This window comes from Impatiens glandulifera, chromosome 1, assembly GCF_907164915.1.
Source record: "Impatiens glandulifera chromosome 1, dImpGla2.1, whole genome shotgun sequence".
NCBI lineage: Eukaryota > Viridiplantae > Streptophyta > Magnoliopsida > Ericales > Balsaminaceae > Impatiens > Impatiens glandulifera.
In genome coordinates this window covers 81,141,749-81,154,725 of record NC_061862.1, presented here as the reverse complement: position 1 = coordinate 81,154,725, position 12,977 = coordinate 81,141,749, and the positions used below count along the sequence as shown (strand labels likewise).

The 12,977-nt window shown below is 28.2% G+C and overlaps 1 pseudogene; it reads left to right on the top strand.

Moving 5' to 3' along the window:
* Positions 1-2,303: 2,303 nt before the first annotated feature.
* LOC124933982 lies at positions 2,304-6,699 on the top strand (annotated as a pseudogene).
* Positions 6,700-12,977: the final 6,278 nt, after the last annotated feature.

Sequence of the window (12,977 nt, the reverse complement as noted above, 5' to 3'; positions counted from 1 at the left end):
AAGTGTTGACAGTGTTTTCCATTTTCCATGTTTATCATAAAATAATTGGGACCTAAATAATGCACATAATTTATACTAGTCACATAAAATGATTAAATGAAAGAAAATAAATATTAGTAGAAAATGGGTGATGTGTTGATGATTGTAGAGATGAATTTGTGGGTGGGTTACCGATTATTATAACATAAGGTATGTTATTTTGATTATTTGTTAATTTGATTTCATTGGGTATGAGAATCACAAATAACATCATGAACATACTTTGATTGATGGACTTTATAGTTTGAATGTTTGTGAAATTTTCCAAGTACGCAATTATTTCATTGTTATTTGCAAATTATTATTGGAAGATGTTGCTAACCAAATATCAGTTAGGGACAAAACATGCATTGTTTTATATCCTTTTATAATCTTTAGGGTAGTATAATAGAGTATTAATGTCTCACATTATATGTTATTTTTCTGATAAAATAAAATGCATATTACGAGATGGTTTTGATTTTAACCTTTATATGACATGATAAACTCAATGTTCTTTGTATCATATTTATTTTTTAAGTTTTTAGAGATCAAACAACAATGTTGAAGAGTTAGATTTTGCAGTGATGTAGAAGAAGGGTATTCTTAATATCATAGTTATTTGACTTATTCATGTTGGTTTGAAGTCAATGTAAGTAGTTTCATTGTGTTTGTTATGCATGTGCCTTGTGTTTGAGTATAAAGATGTTATGTTTTATATTTCATTTGATGATATTTATTTAGCTACTTTTCAACATTAGTTAGTTGTTAAAATGATTAGATTAAATTATATATTTTTATATTTTGAATATAAATTTATTTTCTAATTGATTTAAACTTGTGTATAATTGGTTTAAATTTTAGTACAAATTAGAGATTGAGGTTCGAGACGAGCTAAAAGCTGCATTGTTTATGTTTTTTATAGAGTTAATTATGAATAAATTGGTTAATTTAACCATTTTTGATTTGTTGCAATTACATTCGAAGTATGATAGCAAATGACTATTTTCACTATTATCGTGAAAACATGTGTTTCAGGTTAAATAACATATTACAAAGAAAAAAATGTAAAAACTTTATTGTTATAAAAGTATTCTATCTAAATAATTTAGATAGAGTTGTTTGTAACATCGTTGTCGTCTGCAACATCTTTTTCGTCTACAACATCGTTGTCTGTAAATGAAGTGGAATAGTTGTGTCGTTGTTGAGAATGAAGCTGAAGAAATAATCTGAAGATGGAGGTGAGAGATTTGTCCACAATAAAATTTAGAAAATAAAAAATAGATATACCACATATAGGAAAATTTTGTGAATATTTTTAACAAAAATTAACCAAAAATTAGCTGTATTATAATATTTTGAATGTTTAGGGAGTAAATTTTAAAAAAAAATGTTTAAGGAGTAATTTCAAATAAGATCATGTATATTGAGATTTTAACATTTTCCCTGTGAACTGTTTTTCTGGTTAATTTATGACAAATTATGTTATCTATGATTGGGAAAATTAGAGTATTTTTCTTTATCCAATATTTGTTGATGTAACATTTTTCGTCTGAATTGCTTTTCTAGTTAATTTATGACAAATTATGTTTTTTATGATTGAGAAAACTAGAGTAATTTTCTTTATTTGATATTTGTTACTGTAACATTTTCTGTCTAAACTATTTCTCTAGTTAATTTATCTATAGACATAGAAAATTATAATACATTATTATTTTAACATTTTCTATCTGAACAGTTTTTTTTTTACCTGATATTTGTTATTTAATATTTTTCTGTGAACTGTTTTTTTTAGTAATTTATGACACATTATGTTATCTATGGACAGTGAAAACTAAAGTACTTGTTTTATCTTATATTTGTTACTTTTAACATTTTCCCTTTGAAAATTTATCTTGTTAGAAAAATTATGTGTGGAGAAAATTAGAATACTTACCTTTATTTTACATCTGTCATGTTAAATTTTTATGTCTGTTCTATTTTTCTGAATAATTTATGACTGTTAAGTTGATGGTGATGTGTCCTATATGTTGTTTAAATGAATCTATGGACGGAGAAAAACTAGAGTATTATATAAATATTTAATGGTTAAAGTAAGAAATTTAACATTTACAATAAAAAAAATATATTAGAAAGGTAAATACAATTTACCAACTCTCTCTTACATTGTTCTTTCCCATATTTTAACCCATTCATCTACTCCAACTGTCCATCTATTTATTTATATATTTATATACCAATATCCTTCACTTAGTTCTATCAGCCTCCTCTTATCTTCATCAGCTCTTCATTTCTTTATCTGTTTTAATTTCTCTCCTCTCAGATGGCTGCTAGTTCGATAAATCCTCTGATCATGTGTAAAATAATTAGAGATGTGGTGGATCCATTTGTGCCCACAACAAACATGAATGTCTACTATGCAACCAAGCATGTTACTAATGCCTGCATCATCAAGCCTTCCATGGCTTTCAATCCCCCAACTGTCACCATTTCTGGTTTGCCTAATGAGCTTTACGCCCTGGTAATGATTTCACTATCGATCTTTTATTTGATTAATCTTTTGGGGTATTTGAGTTAGTGCATGTGGAATTCTTTTTATATCAAACATGAAAATTATATTTACTAGAAAGTCACATTTTCTTTTGTTAGAAAAATGATTAAGAATTTTATAACGATTAGGCACAAGAATCAATTAAACAATGGTCCGTTACTAAATTAAATATTAAAAGTCTAACCATCGATCTCAGTAACAAATAAAGTTATCGGCTTTGTTTTAGAGATTATCGCCCTCATTTGAATTTTAGGTTAAACGGGATTTTAGGGTTTTCTGTTAGTATTGCGTCGATTTGGACTTTTACTTGCACGTTGATTGGCTTTTGACCTGAGACATTTTACATTACAAGTTTTGGTTGATATTTTTTATGTAGGTATTACCCAGTTTTAGACTTTTACATTTACAATGATAAATTAAATGCAAGTTACAAAATATACTGGGAGTTAAATGTTTGATTTATTTTGTAAAATGACATAAAGAGTAATAATATAAAATAATTTTAAAATAAAAATAAATAATATTTTATTTAATAAATTAGGTGATATGATGTATGAAAATAAAAAAAATGAATGAAATGATGTAACTGTTGAATTTGTAAAATAAATCAATCCAACTTTCTCTTAGAAAGTTAAATAATAATGCTACTTGAATATAATGTTATGGCATGCACTGAAATGGACCACTTAGATCTGCATTCATTAATCAATTAATTGTTGAAAACTAATGACCAAAACAAACTCACATGTCATTTATTTCATAAATACAAATGTGTTTTTTATATTATTTTAATTCTTCTTTTTGGCATGAATGATCAGGTCATGACAGATCCAGATGCGTCAACCCTAGCGAGCCCTCCATGAGAGAATGGGTGCACTGGTTGTCCTCTCTTTCTCTTTCATCTATTTTTTTCAAAAAAAACTAAATAAGGACTCAAACCATTTTAAACCTTTTTTTAGTTAAATTTACAAACCTAATTAATCATGCTTGTATATTAAGCCTACTATTATGATGATAAGATAAAATTTAATCCATGATAACTTATAATAAATTAGAAATATATTTTAAATGTTTAAGTTTTATAATATTACAAATAGAACTTTTTAAGACGAGAAGAATTGGTTATCTATAAAAACTGAAACATCGTTTACGAGAAAGTCATCATAATCATTGGTTATCTTACACTTTAATTCTCAATTGTCATATTTTATCTTTTTTTTAGAAAAAGTTATTACTAACACAGAAATTCTCTACATATCATATCATTACATTATTATTATAAATATTAAATCACTTATTTGATTAACTAAAAATATTAAAATATTCATATTTTATTTTTTATTAATTTTAAATATAAAAAATATATTTTAGTAATTAAACGAATTAAAAACTCAAATAATTTACATTTTTTAGCAAACAAGATTTGTTAGACAAAATTTAAAAAAAAAAATCTCAAATAATCAAATATCAAACAAGCTTTTAAGTCTTGAACATCTTATTTAAACATTTTATTTAACAATTATTCCATTAAGATTTGTTTTAATAAGAACATGCTAACTACATATTTCTACAATCAAAATGCATTAAACATTAAAGGAGCAACAATAGTAATAGGTAATAATATATTAAGCCTTACAAACCCATATAAAAATGTGATAGAATCCTTTGGGTATATCAAACGCTTGTTGGGGATTCATGTTCCCTTACAGGAGTGAGAGCAAACCAGTAAAAAACATTTTTTTGTTTCAAATGACTGTTTTGTCCCCTAGAGAACAGAGGTCCGTATACTAGAGGATTCAATCTCATTGATTCGCCAAAGGTTAAATCAATATAGTAAGAAGAGTTCAGAAATTCTATGTATACTAATATTTCATTTTATCCTTTTAGGATTGTGGCCAACATTCTCGGAGGTACCAATTCTGGTCAAGGTGCGTTAATTTCGTGTTATTGTGACCTTAAAATGTAATTATCTAACTAAGCATTGAGTATCAGGTGGGAAGATTCAAACTCATAACCTTAAAAATATGAATTCTTGCACTCACCTACTGAAATATGAGTAAACTAAAAATGCAGGAAAATAGATAGGGTCATACATGGAGCTATGCCCAGCTGTTGGAATTCACCGTTATATTCTAATACTATTTAGACAATCCAAATATGTTGACCAAACTATTGAGAAGCCAAATATCATAACCAGGGACAACTTCAACACTAGAGCTTTCTCTCATAACCTATGCTTGGGGTTCCGGTTGCAATTGTTTACTTCAATGCACAAAAGGAACCCATCAACCAACGAAATGTCTAAGTTATTTCATCTTCTCCTTGAATAAATATATATATTATCATGCATTAACCTAATTACTATATAAAGAAATATCTCTCTATCTATGATCGATCTATCAATCTATCTATACATTTCCTTTTTGTCTTTTTATCAGTTTTATGATGTGCTTACTTATTGGTAGAATGTAGTGCTCCTTCTCTTATTTACTTTTTTTTTCAACATTCCATATATTATATACCATATTTTTTTTTTAGATTATCAAATTATTTGATTAATCAATATTAATTAGACAGTAAATAATATTCAAGAAAAATGTATAAAAAGTAAACATTATAAAAATTAGAAACAAAAGGAAGGCTTTATCAAACATGAATTTGAATTTATTTATTTTTTTCTTTTTGTACTGTCATTACACAATAACCTACCTTTTCTTATCCACACAGTAATTAACCAGCCAAAATGAAATGATCATAAAATGAAATGATCATAACTCTTACCTTTAGGTCTTAACCAATTCACAAATAATATCTGACAGGATTAGAAGAACAAGCATAACATACTATGATAAGTTCATAGGCATCAACAATACAACAACATCAAGTCCCATTCATTGCAGCTTGAACAAATTCCTCCAACCAAACTTAAAAACTGACATATGAGGATAATCAACAGGATTAAAGGAACATGTTAACATCACTATTTACCATTTCATCAACATTGCATCTTGAAACCTTATAACCTTAAAAGTCGTTTTAATGCTTAACTAAACGTTCATAAACCTACTACACTAGTAGAAAATGTGTAATTATCAAGGAGGCTCACCGAGAGCGAATAAATGCTCTTGGAAATTTATTTTTAACCGAGAGAATTTGTTTTCCCTCGCAAATATATAACAAGGTCACCAAGGGTAGTAATTATCTCTCGCTAATAGAATATATTTCCGAGGGCTCTTGAAGTCAGCTCTCGGTGAACATAATATTTCTAAGTGACCGCCTTACACTCTCGGTGACATTCTTTAATTTAAATTACTTCCTTCGTTCTCTGTCGCTAACACCTCTAGATCTGCCATAGATTCGCTCCGTCCGTCCACATATCCACTACGTCGGTCTGTTGCTCCGTCCGTTGCTTCATCCATCACCCCGCACGTCCTCCGCTCCATCCTCCACCCGCTCGGCCCTCCGCCCAGATTGATTACAAAACATCATGTGAGTTTTGATTTCTGTCATACTTAATCATGTTATGTATCCCACTGTCAAGATTGTTTTTCATTTGATTCATATTGTTAGGTCATGGAAACTATTTTTTCTCTCAATCTGGTTTGCTCCTTTTGATTTCTTGATATATTAAATAACTTGATCTGTTGGAATCAATTCATCGGAATACATTAGGTTTTCCTTAATGAAAACATATTTGTTTTCTTTGATTGGTGAGAGGAAGAATTAGGGTTCATCACTATATATGTGGCTGATTAATAAAAATCCAACAGTGCAATGAAGTCTGGAAAATCTTCTTCGCTGAACCCATATGCTGAACCATACATTCCACTTTCAAGAAGAAATGAAGCATTGAAATAGATTGGTTACAATTTGATGGGAAATGATGATCTTAAAGATGTAAACTTGAACCAACACAGTACCAGCAAACATTAGCTTTATCCGATGAGATTATCCATGGTTCAACATCTGAAAGCAGCATCAGCAGAAGAAGAAGCACAATAGATGATAGATATGGTGAAGATGATGATAAAGAGACAAATATGGAAGAAGAGTTTGATATGGGTTTGACATACCTAGAGATGATATTTCCAGGTATATCAGAAGAATCATTGGCAGAGGCCTTTTTGTAAGTGGATCATTAACGGGTAATCAAGCAAGATAGCATTCTATTATGAAAGTGGATCACTGATTCTTAAATCTTATGTAAGACAGTTGAGGCAATTGGCCGCGAGCATCTTATTCTTTCTGTAATTCATTCTTTTGGTTGTTCGGCTAAAATAGTAATGGGTAAGTCTTATAATATCTTAGTTTACAATTACATTCATAATCTGTTACATAATTTATTAGCCACTAGAATTAGTCAAATAAATCCAAAATTAACTGAGCATGTTATATACAAATTTGACCAATTTCTTTGATCTCTATCTATTGCTAGTTAGGTACTTATGCTTAACTGATTCATTTTTCGAATTAGGAATAAAAATGATTTATTTGCGTTTTATTGGTGTACTTTCTTCTAGTGTTAAAGATTTAAAACTACTATTGCTACTTGATTTCATTGGTGAATAGAAAATTTTAATAGGTTATTGAGCTATAACATATATATTGATGCATTTGTTCAATTAAAATTATTTATACAAACAACTACTGTCTATTGTATTTTCTACATTTTCACAATTAAAATCTAGTGAGTTGTTCAATTAAAATATGACAAACCGATCCTTGGCTGAATATAGATGTTTAGCTAAAAAACTGAATCAACCTCACCCACAATTACCCTAATACCTATTACTTTTAGACCCATCTCAAGGCTTCTTCGAGAGCAGCTTCTTCTGAAAATCTTTTGGGTTTAATAATCTAGAATCCTTATGGTTTCTGTACAAGTTAAATAACATTTTGTGCAGTAGAGTTTAGGCTACACAAATGTTTGCATCAAGTATTAATTGTTGTTGGCATTTCAAATCTCTTTGTCCTGTTCAAATTATTTATACAAACAGCTACTGTCTATTGTATTTTCTACATTTGCTCAATTAAAAACTAGTGAGTTGTTCAATTAAAATATGACAAACCGATCCTTTATGATTCATCAGATATAGGGCTGAATATAGATGTTTAGCTAATAAACCGAATCAACCTCACCCACAATTACCCTAATGCCTATTACTTTTAGACCCATCTCAAGGCTTCTTCGAGAACAGTTTCTTCTGAAAATCTTTTGGGTTTAATAATCTAGTATTCTTATGGTTTCTGTACAAGTTAAACAACATTTTGTGCAATAGAGTTTTAGGCTACACAAATGTTTGCATCAAGTATTAATTGTTGTTGGCATTTCAAATCTCTTTGTCCTGTTCAAATTTGGTTATTTGCAGCTGGAATATATTTTCTTATTGTAGTTTTGTCTATTTATTCACAAACCTGTGAAATGCAAACGCATCACTGTGTTAAGATATCACTAGTTTATTTGACTTATTTGATTTAATATGTATAAATTGAGTGTACAGATTGAGAGGGATTTTACCATCTATTGATTGTGATTACATGTTTGAAGATTATTATATCAATTCAAAAATAATTGACATATAACGCTGTAAATTTGAAGATTATTATATCAATTCTATTCATACTTCTTTTATTCTTTAGCTTGATTGTCATATTTGAAATCAAGAATTGATTTCTTACTTTGTAGATTTATATTGACTATAGGTAGGAAGAGCTCGTTATGGCGTTTATAAAATTCTTACAACTTATTATAAAGGTATATAACAACTCTTATATTTCATTCCAGGTTCAATGCTTGATCATAACTATGTGTAAAGAGAAACATAGTAGCGGAAGGAGCAAGAGTACGAGCAGTTGCGTACTGAATTACAAGAGAATGCTTTGAAAAAAGAATGGTTGGAGTCTCTAGTACTTAAGTCACAAAGAAAAGCACTTGAAATAAATAGACAAATAGAAATACAACTAGAAAGACAAAGAGAATAATTGGGATATCCTCCACCTCCTGATCAGTATTGTAGATATATTACTTAGACTTGTTTTTATCTTTTAATATTTTGTACGTTATATTGGATAATTAGGCTTTTGGTTATTAGATGATTGTATTTTTGGATTATTGGGATTTTGGTATATGAAATTTGGTATTTTTAATTTGTTTATGATTTATGTCTGAAATTGTTTGGTTTAAATAAGTAATGTTCGGTTTATAATCGTTTTATTTATAAAAAAAAACTAATAATAGCTGATAGTAATAGGCGAGTGTTTTTGGTAAATATGAAGGCTCTCGTTAATAAATTAAAGTTTTCTTCGAGAGCCCTTATACCCTCCTAAATAAGTTATCACTGAGAGCCCTTATACCCTTTCAAATAATTTATCACCAAGAGCCTTTATGCCCTCCCAAATAATTATTTCTGAGAGCTATATATGTCCTCCCAAATACTCTATTTTATACACCGACATATTTATCATCGAGAAGTTGCGAGAGAATTCATTGCCCTCGATGACCACTATCACCGAAGGGCATATTATCTTTCTCTGAGGGTTTTTGCTCCTTAAAAATCATTTTTTTTACTAGGGCTAATACCTTCTAACATATTTAACACTCGATTATGAATCAAAATATCTCAAACAGAGGCCATGAACATGATTTTCATCATCATTAGATTTCATTTAATTTGGTTTTCCAAATTTAGTAGGAATATAATGGACTCAAATCAGCCAATGGATTGAAAACAACATTTAGGGCATATTCATATCATACAAACAATGAAACACATAAAATCTAAGCATTATGAACTCAATTTTCAGTAAGTGTATTTTTCATTAGAACATTGAATTACAGTAAAAGTGAAGACTTGTCCTTAGATTTGAAGCTTCAAAACAATCTTAGCAAGCTTTTAGAAATCCTCTCTAACCTTGCACATTTCTAGATCTTAGCCTTCCGAAATCTCTCCAAGCTTCAAAGCAACATATGCAAGGGTTATCTCTTATTCCTCCCTCTCTCTAGCTTGCTCTCTCTCCCAAAAGAAATCTCCCTTGATCTCCCTTCTCCTCCTAGTTAAAGAAATCCTCCCCAATTTAACGTGTCCACCTTCAATCTCCAAATTGCCCTCCCTTTTACTTTGAACTTCACGGGACAAATTAGACACTTCTGATTGATGACGAGTCACAAAACCGTTGCTTATAAATTTTTTGGTGATTCCTTTGACGTGGCTTCTAACCGTTTTGGAAATAGTGGTTCCAATCGATCTTTAGATTTATTTGAGAATCCATTTTCAACTTAAAAAAAATTTAGTGTAAAATATTTTATTTTAGTTTATAATATTTATTTTAATTATTTAATTTAGTGAGTTTAGTTTTAATTATATATTTTATATTTATAAAATTAAGTAAAAATAAAATATATGTGTTATTTTAATATTTATGTAATAATGTGTTATTTTAATATTTATATAATATAATATATTTTATTTTATTTTAATATATAATATTAAAGGTGTATATAATGTATTTTATTTTAGATTATAATATTTATTTGAATTATTTAATTTATTATGTTTATTTTTAATCATATATATTATATTTATAAAATTAAGTAAAAATAAAATATATTTTATTTTAATATTTATGTAATATATTTTATTTAATATATGTATTAGTAATTTTAATTATATATTTATATAAAATAAAGTAATTAGTGGATTAGTGTGGAAGATGTGTAATTAAAATGTTAATTAATGATTTAGAAAGAGAGAGGCGGTTAATTTGAGAATAGGAATGGAAATGAAAATGTGGGTATTTTGTGAAAAATTATTTGAAAGGTGGGTAGTATTGGAATTGGTTCCTCCATCAATAGCTTGCACCACCTCATGATTAGCATTTAAGTTAAGTCATGTTTGATTCCTTCATATTTTTATAAAATAAATAAACCAATATTATAACCAAAATATATATTTTTTATTATTTATTTGGTTTGGTTTATTTAATTTATCTAATTATTTATATTTTTATCTTTTATTTAAATAATTCGTAATTTAATTATTTTAAAATTTGGTTAATACGACACCTATTTATAAATTAATTATTTATTTTAATCCCGTGCAATGATCCCGTAAAGGAAATTAGAAAATAACTTCAATCACTCAGAATTATTTAAAATTATAAATTGGGGTACAAAATCAGTGTCTACACATTGGAAACTCTAAATCATTTTTAAAAAAATTCTAAAAATATAGGATGGTCAAAATTATTATTTTCTACAAGAATATTTTTTTTCCATCAATTTTAGTACTTGTTTGGAAAATGATCTATATTTTAGAGCTCATATCTTGAGTTCTACATTCTTAAAAATTACAAAATATTTATAGCTGGGGCATAAAAATATTGTTGACCTCCATAAAAAAATTTAGAATTTTTGGGGCACATTTAGAGAAACAATTTTTCTGTACTGTCATATTAGAGTTCAACAATTTCGAAAATTCCAAACTCGAGCGCAACATGCTTTTGAAATTATTGATGACGTGTATACAAAAGTTCAGAGTATTTAAACACTTTCGGGAAAATATTTGACTTTTGTAGTGTTATAATGTGGCTCGAATACTCAAAAATTATATGTGAATTTTCTTATGCTCGTATACCAATTTTCTATAAGGAGTCATAGTCTGAACTCCAATCAAGCAACATGTGAATTTTCACTTCACATTTATGTTCTCTTAATGCTTGGGACGTGTTTGTGGCTCTTTAATCTCAACATTGTCTAAACATAATAGACATATATAGTCATCTCTAAGCAATGAATAGAGTTAACCCCTCATTTAGATGCAAATTATGATAATTAAAAGAGCAAAAGAGTTATGAACTCAACGCATGTGTAACAATCTTCCAAACATTGAAAATGGCTAACTATTTTCGAGTAGAGACTACCCATTACGAACATGCATGTGGGATATAGCGTTGAGGGTAGGAACATATCTAAAATTTGGAGTTTAGGTGGGCTTAATAAGGATTAACAAAAAATTGTAATTAAAAATAAAAGGTAAAAATTAAGTAATTATTTCGCACTTGGTTCTATCACACCATAGATCAAATTATAACAAAGTAGACCAACACAATAATATTGAATTAGTTTGAAAAAATTAGAGGATAAGTTGACCTTATTTTATGAAATATAATTTTAATATATTGAGATAGGCTTGAGCCCATTAAACACATTCTTACCATCTCTTTCAAGTCACATCCAATTAATTATAAATTTATAATCAAACAAAATTTAACAAAAATAAATAATTAATTAATTAATACTTCTTAATTATTAATTACAATATGAATCAACAATTCATTTAACTCTCTCTTTATTTTAATTCATTTCACTCTCTCCTTTAATAATAAGTCTTAGTTTCTTTCTCCTTTAAAATATAGTTGTCACCCTTAAAAACTAAACTAGGTATATATATAATAATAAATTTTTCATTTAACCGTTCTATAAAAAAAATTAGTTTAACTCGGATGGATCTTAGTTTACTTACTCGTCTAAAAGATATTTGACCGCCTTTAAGCATGTTGTATATATAATATATAATATATATTGTATTATAAAACGAGATTTGAGTTTGCCTGAGACATGGCTTGACTAGGCTTAAGATTCGTCTTACTCATTTATCTAACTCCCTATATATAAGGTATAATATATATATATAATAATATATATATATAATATAATTTGGTAGGGGTGGGCTTAAGTCCCCACAGCCTCCACATATCTATGTCTCTAACTAATTTTCATTTCTCACACATGATCAATATCGAACCTTTAAAAATGAATATTATGATATTTTTCACAGTTTCTTTGAGAAGTAAACTAAGGTTACGATTCTTAAAGTCAATTAGATTAATACATTCAAATACGTATTTCTAAAACCTATAGGGCCAATTTTAAAAAGCTTGCGCTATAGAACTCTACTTTTTACGAGATTCGAGGGGAAGTTAAATCACATGGTTCTCTAACATAACCTATTAATGGAAAACTATTTCCTAAAATAGTATTCGAGGTCGAGCCTACCATCGAAGTCCTTTGTTGTGTACCCTCAAAAGGCGGAGCACACGAACTGACAAGTGAAGCATGGAGCTCCGATCAATTTTCAGATCGTATGACTCGCCGTTGTTGTTGAAAATAAAAGTATAGGGAAAAGAGAAAAACTTTTGATTGCATTTTATTAAGTTTTAGACATAGCCTATTTATACTTACAGTATTGAATTGAAAATGAAATAAATAACGAAATGAAATCTAATCTAATCAAATAAAGTAAAATAAGGGAATGTTCTTAGCATATTCCCAAAATATGCTATATCATATTTTCTAAGATAAAATCATTAGGTTGATATTATTTAGGGCATGATTTATTGGACTTAACAA